Source organism: Staurois parvus, unplaced genomic scaffold, assembly GCF_062004578.1.
Source record: "Staurois parvus isolate SC_StPar_1 unplaced genomic scaffold, SC_StPar_1.0 ptg000155l, whole genome shotgun sequence".
NCBI lineage: Eukaryota > Metazoa > Chordata > Amphibia > Anura > Ranidae > Staurois > Staurois parvus.
In genome coordinates this window covers 16,552,646-16,565,886 of record NW_028317951.1, presented here as the reverse complement: position 1 = coordinate 16,565,886, position 13,241 = coordinate 16,552,646, and the positions used below count along the sequence as shown (strand labels likewise).

At 40.9% G+C, this 13,241-nt stretch overlaps 1 protein-coding gene and 1 long non-coding RNA gene across 6 annotated transcripts in view; one reads left to right on the top strand and one right to left on the bottom strand.

Moving 5' to 3' along the window:
• Positions 1 to 13,241, top strand: part of PLD1 (phospholipase D1) — a 247,731-nt gene that overhangs the window by 100,309 nt on the left and 134,181 nt on the right. The gene's annotated exons all lie outside the window — the stretch shown is intronic.
• LOC149463310 (uncharacterized) lies at positions 4,542 to 6,314 on the bottom strand. The gene is made up of 2 exons (XR_016312489.1): positions 6,276 to 6,314; positions 4,542 to 5,157 (listed from the first exon to the last, which is right to left on the bottom strand). It is a non-coding gene; the product is annotated as an uncharacterized LOC149463310 (long non-coding RNA).

The following is a 13,241-nucleotide window of genomic DNA, read 5'->3' as shown; positions in this document are numbered from 1 at the left end:
GCCAAAATACGCTGATTACAGTCTACGTACTGAGTTTACTGGCTGTAGAAAAAGACACCAAAAAGAGCAGCTGTAAAAACATCCAGTGTGCACGAGGACTCAAAGTTCAACATATATCTTGCACAAAAAAATACACAATCACAATGCTGAACTGTACATCTTTACAACTGTACTTCACAAATTGAATATAAATCACATCACATAGTTGGCAAATATTGTGAACTTGTTGAAAAAAAGAACGTGTTACAAAGAGAGTTAGCATACACACGGTTTGGATAAACAGCTAGACAAAGCAGTTTGAATAAGGATGGACAATGTTTCGTTGCGCAGGACCAGGGGCGACTGACCGTTTGGGAACTTAGGCACTGCCCGAGGGCCCGGGGTCAGTAGGGGGCCCATGAGATGCCCCTGGTACCTTTTCATATGCTTTTTTGGGTGTGGTTTGAGTGTGGGCGAGGACACAGGACCCCATGATCCCCTATTGCCCGAGGGCCCAATGAGTTGTCAGTCCGCCCCTGAGCAGGACCCATTATTCAAGTCAAATCTCACCTGTATGTCCATTCTTTTACTTCTGCCTGTCACCTGGTGTCCTGCTTACTTCAAACCCCTGTGTATGGTAAGGTTGGCCATAGACGGACCTTTTTTTTTAAAAAAAACAAAAAACTATATCATCCACACAAATGAAGAGGATGGTGGAATCCTCTCTGTTCTGCCATTGTATTCTGATGACAGGAATCCCCTGCAATCACTGATTGAGATGTTTTCTAACATTCCATTCAACAGAAGTCATTCATTAGATCAACTTCCATCAGGTGGGAATGGCCATAGTTATATCAACACTTGGCTGGTCCCCGCTGAACCAGCAGAATATTAATCTATCTGTAGCCAGTTTAACACTTTGTAGCAATTGAATGTTTCACGTTTAGCTGTGTGTATATATTGTATATGAAAAACCCATAGAGCTAAACCTGTTCATGCATGGCAATACTAGAACTTCATGTATAGCCATTTTTGTTTTAATTAAAATTTGTATAGAGTAGGTAAGGGTTAGGCCACCTGTCAAGTTTTTGATGTGTTTTTTTTCTTTTTTTTTTTTCTTTTTTCCTTGTTGCTAGGCTGATTAAAAACGCACTACATGCTTTTTTGAGGCATTTCAATTGAAGTCTATAGAACCAAAAACACAACTTTTTGCATTAAAAAAAGTCCCTGACCCTTTCCAAAAAAACACACTGGGTGAAAACACGGAGATGTGAACGTGTCCCATAGGAAATCATGTTAAATGGACTGTAGCACATTATCTGCAAATCGCTGAGGAAAATGCTTAGGTGTGAACCTAGGGCAGTGTTTCTCAACTCCAGTCCTCATGGACCCCCAACAGGTCATGTTTTCAGGATTTCCCTCAGATGAAACAGCTGTGGTAATTACTAAGGCAGTGAAACTGATCAAATCACCTGTGCAAAATAATGGAAATCCTGAAAACATGACCTGTTGGGGGTCCATGAGGACTGGAGTTGAGAAACACTGACCTAGGGTAATGCAGGCCATAGATGGGTCGAAAATCGGCCGATTTTTCGGCCGAAAATAAAATCGGCCGATTTTCGGATCGTTAGTGGGCGATTTGGTCGGCCGTTTTTCGGTATTTTGGCCGGTTTTTTTTTTCGGTAAAGTTGGAAAAAATCGGCCGATTTTGCCGATCGGCCGATTTTCGCGGCAATTAGTGGGCAAATCGGCCGATTTTTTACCGATAAAAAATCTGCGCATGAGCAGTGACCTGCAAGAGGAAGACAAAAAGAAGAAAAAGAAGAAGAGGAAGAGGATGAAGAAGAGGATGAAGAAGAGGATGAAGAAGAAGAGGATGAAGAAGAAGAGGATGAGGATGAAGAAGAAGAGGAAGAAGAAGAGGATGAAGAAGAAGAGGATGAAGAAGAAGAGGATGAAGAAGAAGAGGAAGAGGATGAAGAAGAAGAGGATGAGGATGAAGAAGAAGAGGATGAGGATGAAGAAGATGAGGATGAAGAAGATGAGGATGAGGATGAAGAAGAGGATGAAGAAGAAGAAGAGGATGAGGAGGATGAAGAAGAGGAGGAGGATGAGGATGAAGAAGAAGAAGAGGATGAGGAAGAAGAGGATGAGGAAGAAGAGGATGAGGAAGAAGAGGATGAGGAAGAAGAGGATGAGGAAGAAGAGGATGAGGATGAAGAAGAAGAGGATGAGGATGAAGAAGAAGAAGAGGATGAGGAAGAAGAGGAAGAAGAGGATGAGGAAGAAGAGGAAGAAGAAGAAGAGGATGAGGAAGAAGAGGAAGAAGAAGAAGAGGATGAAGAAGAAGAGGATGAGGAAGAAGAGGAAGAAGAAGATGAGGATGAGGAAGAAGAAGAAGAAGAAGAGGATGAAGAAGAGGATGAGGATGAAGAAGAAGAAGAAGAAGAGGATGAGGATGAAGAAGAAGAATTCCAGTCCAGCAAAAAGTGTCTCTGCAGAGAGCTCCGCTATTTCTGACAGTTCTCTGACAGTTCCTTGACATTTACAGCAGTTGAAACATTGTATCTATTTGTTTCCGAATAAAAACATCTGTATCCTAAATGGAAACAAATAGATACAATGTTTCAACCGCTGTAAATGTGAAGGAACTGTCAGAGAACTGTCAGAAATAGCGGAGCTCTCTGCAGGGACACTTTTTGCCGGCTGTAGAAGGGCTGAAAATCGGCCGATTTTTTTTTACCATTGATGGTAACGTCGGCCGCTTGAACGACCGAATTTTCATTTTTTAAAAGAAAAATCTGCCGTTTTTCTCCCCATCTATGGCCTGCATAAGGTAGTGATTCTCCTTACTTTGTAGAAATCTTCTCTCGCCCTCTGCTGCTTTAATGAAGGATGTTTTACCCATTCCCTACTCTATTCAATACCTAAAAATGGACAATAGATAAACTTTAAGTGGAATTCTAGTGCTATTTTGTTCCTTTTTATTTTGTATACAGAGGAAAACCTTTTGTAAATGTTTACTGCTTTCTGACTCGGAATGGAAGATTGTTTTTCATTTCATGTGCTGGCTTGTGTTAGACAGGAAAGGAAGAGACAAAACCTCTTCTCAATGGGGGAAAAAAAAAAATAAACATATATATATATATGTGTGTGTGTGTGTGTGTGTATATATATATATAAATATATATATATATATATATATATAATGTGTGTGTGTATGTATGTGTGTGTGTGTATATATATATATATATATATATATATATATATATATATATATATATATATATATATATATACATTTTTTGTGAGGTAGGATTACAACATTTGTTAGGAGAAGACAGGAAATGGGTAGAAATTTTACGGCAAATATGCTGTAATAAAAACCTGAAAGCAGTTTTAACCCTTTCCCCTCTATCCAAACTAAAAAAACAAACAAAAATGTTGTTCATGTGGTCAGACTGCTTCTAAACTGACCACTTCTGACCACCAATGTAGATATACTATCTATGAGACCTATAAGAAAAAAAATCTTTTATCTATACTAGTCTTTGTAATATGTGCAGTGCTGTTACTGATTTGTATTTCAAAGCACATTAGTGTGGAAAGATTTTTTTTAATGATGGCCTAAAGCCTTAATAGTAAGTTACATAAGCAAATGTTTGTTCCAGATATTTGAGGTTTCAACAAACATTTAATTGATCGAGATTCTAGAAAAAAATAATGGATACAATTAAAGCGCAGAAGTTGTAGTAACAGTAAAAAAAGAAGGTATAACACATTTTTAGAGAGCAGGTTTTAAAGCGTTTTTTATTTTTGCAGTCAAATGTGAAGTGTGCATATATATACATATGTATGCATTGCGTAAAATTGCTGTTTGATCCTGACTTCTCTGACCCTCCCCTTCCTCCAGTGTCTCCCTCTTTAAGACCTATCGTGTGGAGACACTGCACATGCTCAATTTGATGTGTATTGCTAGAGAGGTTTTTTTTTTTTTTTTGGGAGAGTACATTTGATCAGCATAGGGCCAATCAGCACTGTCCAGACAGAGGTCAAAGTTTCTGCATCCTCCTAAAGAAAACTCATCCTACAAGCTTTTAACCAGTGCTCTTCTGAACACTGATGGAAGTCAGAAGACTTCTCTAACTGCTGATGAGAAAAGGTATTTAGCAGTTTATATTTACTAAAGTAATAGCATTTCCGCGTACTGTGGGAGACCAGATAGAGTGAATGCAGGGTCCTGGGTTTAGTAACACTTGAAGCAGAACATCTACTAGTCATCACTTTTGTAGGCATTTAAAGCCATAGTCTAACAAAAAACCCCAAAAACTTAAGGTGGGAATACACGATTAGAAAATCGACTGATCGGTCATCCAATGACCGAAAGGTGTTCGTTCGTTGCTCAAAATCGTGGCCCACATTAACCAATCTAAAAAAATTTTTGTCGGGCAATACGTAGTGTTGACGTCTTCCGTACAAGTGGAAGTGATGCAGTGTGCGTGTGAGCTTGTAGCCATGCCCTTCCAGTCAGAACGAGCGATATATACAACAATCAACAGCACTGAGTATAATATAGTTTATTACATTACCTATATACATAAATAGTGATACATAAAATATAATATGCAGAATTCTGGTTTCATCATCTCATTAGGCCAATCTACTTTTATCGTTTGGATTTTTCGTTCGTGTTTATGAAGTTTCCTTGGACATAAACATCCGGGTCATCTTCTGTTTCTGCTCATACGTGACAGTGCTTGATAGATTTTTTTCATATGACTGTCATACCACTGCATAGAAAATTGGTCGTTCGTGTGCGAAACGACAACATTTTTCACTGTTGTTCAACCGGATTTTTTTCGTTCACAGTATCGTTATCGGTTAAAACATCTTGCTCATCAACGAAAAGAAAATTGTTCGATCAGTGGCTCCGCTAAATTTTTTCGGACGATTTTCTTCTGTGTACGGGGCATTACAGCTTTGGTCACATCACTCGCCTGTAGTAAATATGTCCCACCATGTGTAGGCAGCTAGGTCCTGGAGACCTCTTCCCTGCTAGGAATGCCTGTCCTCTTCCCGTCTCTCAACTTCAGTGCTGCAATGGTTAACATCTTTGGGTCTTCAGGCAGTACAGATGGTCAGATGGGGACACATCCTCTACTTCCTCTTATGTTAGCACTAAATGTCATAACACAATCACAAAGACAATGATAAACAGCTTGCTGCAAACCTAACACCTTTATAATATGACCAAATATGCACAAAATCTTATTGTCTGTGGTCACTTACATGAAACATAGTTATAGGTATTGTATCTGTTAAAGGTTTAGCCAATGGGAATAATGGCTCAGCTGCCGCACTAAACCTTGAGATTGTAACATTGTAACAGGCACAATAGAAGTGATCATGTAGTATTCTTTTAGCTTTGATTGTTGAAGATGCACCATACAGATCCTTGTGTTATCAGGTTTAGTCTACAGCAACCAAAAAGTGTTGCATGACGTGTGTTTGTATTTTAGAGTTTCTAGAATTGTATTAGAAGCGTTTTACAGCTTCAGGGGGTTTTGTTTTGCTAATAGAAAGCACTAGGGGGATGAGAGGTGGAGGAGACTAGGGGTGGAGAGCTGCTGTTTGAGCAGAAAAATGCAACAAAATGCTCATGTTGCTCGTTTTCAAGTGTTGTGGCCAAAAACGCCTGTAATCTTCCAAAAAGAAGCTCTTGTACTTTTCTGAGTGACAGGCATTTTGCAACAGGTGACAGAACACACAAATGTGAACAGGGGCCTTTGGAATGAATGCCCCCATCAATGTCCAGTTTGTCGATGGGGTAATGGAGTCAGTTTTTTTTTTTTGTTCTCGCTGGTTAAACTAAAAACAACGGATTCACCTATGGGCTGCCTATGGTAGGCTGTGTTTGGATGGCGTTGAGCACAGTGCTGAGTGGTACATGGGTTTAGGGCTCTGTGCATTCAGGAATGAAAGTCCGGAATGCACTAAAGCGCCAGGAGGAATGCACTACAGCTGGGTGACCCCATGTGCAAAGGGCCTTAAAGTCTTGCCTTTAGAAGTTTATAAGTAAATATTTAACAAAAATAGATATCCTATCTATTGCATGACTGTGGAAAAGGCACTTTTGAGATGTTGGCGCACCTGTTTTCTTCATAATAAAACGTTGCTAACAGGAAATGAGATGTAAGCTTTGACGTGAGTGATAAATGCACCTTTTGTTCTTATTATTTGCTATTCTTGTTTTACTCAGTGAAAGTTCTTTGAAACCAGTAAAGGAAAAGACTTACCCGGAGCTCCTCTGACAGTGTTTCTGCTGTTAACATGCTAATATTACTGGTCATTTTGCAAACAGGGGAATTTGTCAGAGAGATCATGTTGAACTGAACATTGTACTATGAACTTCCAGTTAGAGATGGCACTTGTATGAGCTTCCATAAGCTATTCCAACCAAAACGGACAAAGTGATATTGTACGTCCTCAGAGAATATTTCAGACCTACAGTAGAACAGACAAGACCAGCCTTGTTCTGTGGGGCTACCAGTATACTGCTGAAAGCATTTATTATTGGTTCATATTAGATGTTGGTTTGCACTGACTGGTATTTTAGTTTCAGGGTTCAAGAGTTACATGTAGCAGAATCACTTTCTGTATTTTTTGGGATGAACAGTGCATGTTACTTGTGATGATGTGCACTGCTCTATTCGCACTGCAAATCCAGTAGTTTATTGGAAATTTGGAGGAGACTGAGAGCAACAGAAGGTACTGTGGTGGATTAAGAATACATACCTATTTTTTTTTTATTTTTTTAAGCAGAATTTAGTATCACTTTCATGTTTTATGTCTTAGGGCTTGTTCACACAAGCGTACTATTGCATACACCCATACAGGTATTCTGCCTTTCTGTAAAGGCGGTCCCGTTCATTTCAGTTGGGATGCAGTGGCTGCATGGACACAGCAATGCAGGTGTATGGCCATGAATGCACACTGTGTTCAGGGCCCTTCACTGGCACAGCTGTCAAACTGGGAGCAGCAGCCATGTCAGTGTAGCTATTGCATCCCAATTGAAATGAATGTGGTGGCCTGCATTGGGATATACAAAACCAGTGGAGTATTAATGGGGATGCAGAGGGTGCTGTCTTCACCTGATGCAGACTCACTGGGGGCGCTACAGCTGCCTGACATTTTTTTTTTTGTTGCACTTTGCCCGTAGTGCCGTGTAACACAAAAAGAAACTCAGGCGGCCGTGAACCCACACCTGCTACTTGAATGGGAGATCAAAGTGGTAGGAAGTCTCCTACTCTGCTTTGCTCAGCTCTCTTTTTCTGCTGCTGACTGTAATGGTGATACGTACTGACCCACCCACAAAGCTGTGTGAAAGGGCAAGGGCGCCATGTTGTTCAGACTTCAGCCATGACCGTTTCTAACAGAAGTTGGTGAAATAGCAGCAGTGGTTCCGTTCTCTTCATCCCCCCCAGGAAGACTCTGGTGCAATACACAACTGTTAACTGATGCCAGAGCCTTCTTATCAGTCCAGGACAGAAGCAGGCCCTCTCATGCCTATTAGCCCAATCCACTATTCCAGTATGGAAACCCTAATAAAACTTTCACCCTCCCAAGCTTGAGCAATCCAGAGAGCAGACATTGGGTGATAAATAACTTATTGGAAGTCTGTGCGATACACATTTCTGATTGATTATCATCCGAGATGCTAAAACTCCAGCATGTTTCACAACTTCTGAAATTTATGACAGTATAGCCAGAATAAAGTCATATTCACTTTCATCACTTATTGGGTAGCATTTTGAACCCAAACACCCCTATGCTAGTAGGTATCAGAGTAAATTAGGCCTCTACACCCCTCCTTTGAGAAGTAGATCTCTGAGACCTGTCATATCTATATTTATTTTGAAGCTAATTTCATGCTGGAAAATAATCTGCGTGGTAGCAGACTGTAAATGGTAGGTATTCAGATTTACCAGACTTGGTCATAAATGCGGTGACCTCCGAACACCCACCCCTTAAACTGGATGATTAGTCAGATGGTCTCTGTCAACACCCCCCCCCCCCCTCGATGTCAGATAAAAAAGAGATTGCAGGCAGATTTGATAGCTTTTGTTTTAACATCAACCAAGGAACACTTAACTGGACTTGAGAGTGCCACTGTACCGTTTTTGCTAGGTCAATTGGACTCTGATAAAACAAAGGACTTTGCAAGTAGTATTAATTTTCCATTCTTTTTTTATTCCTCTGTTGCTGTGTTGTCTCTTTATTTCCTTGTAACACCCTTTTTCTGTAAATATTATATTTGCACCAGTTTGACCTTTTCAATATTAAACCCTATTTTGAAAAATGTTGAAATTGTCCCTAAGGCTTTTAATGCAAACTAGAGAATCCCTTTCTCTTGAAGAGTGCTACTCTGTATGATAAATCTCTGAATATACCTGTCTGTTGTGACAGTATGTGTACAGACGTTTATTTTTCGTATTTGTTCTTGCTAATATTGTGAAGGGTTGATAGATCAAAGCTGTCTAGTGGCATTTTGGATTTTAAAGGGTTAATTGCTTAGGTAACTTAAGCCAGTGACCATCTTTGTGTAGGGTGCAGCTGAGGGTGGCATTAAGTTTGTGTGAAATTGACCAGTCCTTTGTCACGAGTTGGTGAGAAGGGCAGGGGTGAGGCACCGCAGTCCTCACACCGACTTCCTCTGATTCTCTGATCTCCTTTCTTTGTATATCATCTGGTGAGTGAGTGTATGGGGTTATCTTAGGGTTCTTCTGGGGGGTGTTCTTCTTGTGCTGGGAGCTGATCATGTGACTGGACCAGAGAACCTTCAGTATAGGTAAGTATAGGCATCTTTCCTTTACAGGGTAGTTAGAATGGGGGTGGGAGCAGGTTTAAATACAGTTAGGATTTGACTGGACGTCCACTTTAAACCATATTTTATGGTTAAAAGGACTGTGGCATGTGTGTGCTGAGTATAGGGGGAGTAGGCTCAGGTTTTCTTTAACTATGCCCCTTTAAAGAGGAACAAAACCCTCCTATCCTTTTCAGCCAAGGAAGCTGCCATCTTAGCCTCTGTTTGATCTGCAACTGCATTGGTGCTGCACATGTGACCAGTTATGACACCAGACATTTGATTGTTTGACAGTTTGATTGAGAACACAAGCAAATTGATAGCATTCCTGGCATGTAACTTTTTTTGAAACTGTTAAATCAATGGATTTAGTTCCATTTCAAGCTCCACTCATTGTTGACAGTTTGACCACGCCCGCAGTTTAGATTTCCCCTTACCATTTTTTGTGGGGAAGGGGGGAGTGCAAGAAAGACTGCATCTCCCCCCTTAGGTGGCAAATGTTCTTGGTACACCATTGCATGGAACATCCGTACATCCCCGTGTGAGCAAATATGGCCCTCGCATGGTGCACACTATAGTGCACCCATGTGAACGAGGCCTAAGTGGCAACCTGTGCCATATGGTTATACCAGGTTTTGCAAGTATATCCATAATAAGTCTCAAAGATGTGAGTGGGAGCTGATGATCTACATAAATAATGGCAGAATGAAAAAAATTTATAATTTTGCTGTTTGTTTAAACACCACGGTGTACTGCCTGTTTGAATTGGAGTTCTTATGGATTTAATAGGGACAGCTTCACAGCTTTATTATATTTTTTGTTAAAATGCTTTGTTCTATCAGTAGTGATGTAGCTGGCCTTCTGTATTCATTATAAATAAGTAGACAGGAGAAGGTTGCAGCTAGGAAGGAGTTACAGTTACAAGTTTAGCTCTTGTTGCTATGTGATTTTAATCATCTAGAAACCATATCTTGCCAACATAGCCTTTTCATTTTCTAGTTACAAGTTTGGGTTATGATTTTCTAATTAATAGCAATGTTAATTATAGCTGCTACAAAGGTATCGCTTATACTTTATTTATTTTATTTATATATATATATATATATATATATATATATATATATATATATATATAAAAAACATAAGTGTGTGTGTGTTCCCTTTCACCTTGAACTGATCTGTGATGATGTTTATAGGGCATGCATCCTCGTGTGCCGTATGGCCGCAAATCTGCCAAGTGCAGTCTCTTCATATGGAATATCCTTTTCCAGGCAGTCTCTTCACAGTGCAAAAGGGCTACCTTTCTCCACGTGGTATTTTCTTTCTGGAAGAGCAACAGGTGCCTCCCACAGCAGGGGCGGACTGACAACTCATGGGGCCCCCGGGCAATAGGGGATCATGGGGCCCCTGTATCCTTGCCCAAATGCAAAAAAGCCTATGAAAAAGGTACCAGGGGCATCTCATGGGGCCCCCTACTGACCCCAGGCCCTTGGGCAGTGCCCGAGTTTCCAAATGGTCAGTCCGCCCCTGTCCCACAGTACACAGAAAATGAAAATGCAATTATTTTAGTAAATATAAACTGCTAAATACCTTTTTTCATCAGCAGTTAGAGCAGTCTTGTGACTTCTATCGGTGTCCAGTTGAGCACTGGTTAAAGCTTGTAGGAAGCATTTTTTCCATTTCTCCTCTCACTGCCCTATGAGATTGCATAACCCCTGACCCTCTGTTTAAACAGTGCTGATGAGCCCTGTGCTGATCACATGTACCCTCTCAAGAAAAAGAGAAAACTTTCTAGCAATACACACCAAACTGAGCATGTGCAGAGCGTTTCCGAGGCTATATTCTATCAGGGGATGAAATGGGGAATGTGGAAGAAGGGGAGGATCAGAGAAGATGGGATCAAACATCCTTTTTTCACAATGCAGAGGATTAACCCCTTAGGTTCCACAGGGAGTATAACAAGCATGCTTTACTGCATATACAGACTGATTTTACTGTTGTGGGTTTAATAACCCTTTAAGTTAAGAGAAGTAGCTAAATGCTTAGCACTTCTGCCTGGCAGTACTAGGGTCGCTGGTTCAAATCCCAACTATGGCACCACCTGCCTGGAGTTTGTATGTTCTCCCTGTGCCTGCGTGGGTTTCCTCTGGGTACTCCGGTTTCCTCCCACACGCCAAAGACATGAAGGTAGGTGAATTGGTTCCTGTCTAAATTGTCCCTAGTATGTGTATGTATGAATGTGAGTTAGGGACCTTAGATTGTACACCCCTTGAGGGTTAGGGACTGATGTGCATGTACAATATATATGTGTAAAAAGCGCTGTGTAAATTGATGGCGCTATATAAGTACCTAAAATAAATAAAAATAAATACATTTTATATCTGTTTTACTGTAAATCATGTTTGCCAATACAATTCATGCGTGCTATTTCTTTAGTACTGGGGTTAATGTAGATGAGGTCTGTGGTAAGGCCTCAGTGGAAACAGTACTGAGACTCCCTGGATATAACCAAGCCATGCATATTAGTCTGTGAAATTGTCTTCGGATTTGTAGTGCATTGAATTGGATATACAGTTAATGGTTTTTGTATAGGTAGTCCCTAGCACTAGATCATTATTTGTAAATACAAAGGAAATTGTATCTATAGGCGTAATTCACACGGGTTCTGAAGCCCATAGTCTGTGAATGGGCTGAGTGTTTCTGCAGCATGGGTCGACAGGTTCTGCATGCCAAACTGCCTTGTAGGAGTATGGGGAGGTAGAATCTGCCATGAAGGAAGACAGTATGCGGTCATGCCACTCATCTGCATGCCTGTCAAATTGGGCCAAGCAGCTGTATCCATGCAGCTGTGCATTTTCATACACTTGCATGGGCTGCCTGCAGCATCTGACAGCTAATACTGCATAAACACCTGGCCCATGCACAGACTATGGGCTTCTGAGGCCAAATTGTAGAGTATACATATCCATATTTCACTGCCCTATCTTACGCACCAGTTACAGGAAAGTAAAATAAGCCATGCACACAGGTGTTTGGAAAGAACTCCGTAAAACTGGTGAGTTAATAAAAAGTGGTGAACAAGTTCTCCTGGGATCTGTGTCTTCATATGTCCCATGCAGAGTCTCTTCTTATTTCCGAAATCTTATCAAAGGTTAAGGAGTTTAATTAAAAGTCCATAATAGTAATTGAAAGTATGGGATTCTGGAAGATTGCCACACCGTTGTTAACGGATTCAATTAATTGTAGGAAGCATTGTGGTTACAATCCATCTCTGCCAGTCTAGCATTTTTTTTTTCTTGGTCACAGCTGTACCAAAGGTTAATAAATGCCTTCTCTAGGCAATATTTACAGTATATAAAGGTGGCCTTACACTGTTTGAATTTTGTCTGATGAATCGGCTGACATTTGTTCCATGGGTGGCCCTGTCGGCAGCACCCAACTTGACAAAAGTCGACTTTACAATTTACCTCTGTCAAAGGAGCCAGGCAGAATATTCTCCAATCAGATCCAGGCGTTCTTTGGGTATTTTGACAGTCACAGATGCTGGCTGTCAAAATACAATACGTGGCTGCAGATTTGGGAATCAAGTGAATTTGAGAGAAAACTTAACGTGTATTCTTATTGGTCTGTGTTATGTTGGACAGAATCCCCTCACTTCCTGTTTTGACATCGGGAGGGGATGGAATTATTCCAGTTGGGGGCACACAAAAACATGACAATGAAAGAAAAAATAAGTTCTAACTTTTTCTAGTTCTATCTAAACCACACAAAATACAGAAAATTAATTGAGTTTTAATATACTGTATCAAGGCCACTGTTCTTTCAGTATTTGCAATTTTGAGGTAGTAACAAAGATCTCTGGAGATTGCAGGCATTTCTTATTGCTCAGGGATATATTCCAATGTGTTGGAAAATCTCCCTAAAGTGGGTCTGATCCTTCACTCTGCACTGTTCAGTGAACAATAGGGATGAGCTCAGATTCTAGTCCTAGCCCACCTGAGTGATCCCTCCAGGAAGCTGTCACCGTGCTAGGCCAGTCCTAAGTGGCCGGGGCATTCCCAACCCCACAGCCACATGTACATATGCCTTCTACTGTATATACCCACAACCAGGGCTGCTGTTAGAAACCATGCCCCCCCCCCCAAAATAAAACACAGGTTACTATGCTGCAGTTATGAATGAACAGAGTCTATGATCTGTACCATCACCTATTGTGTTCATTCAGGAAAGAAAGAAGCTGGTAAATGTGACCTGTTTATCTGACCCTTCCCCCCCTTCTCCATCCTGAAGGATCCTATTGTATGCTTGCAGCTGCCAGTGGGAAGGAGAGGAGGGATTCCAGCAGTACTGGGAGGGGTAGGGGCACACAGGGGGTCCTGGGCAGCAGGGGAAAACATAT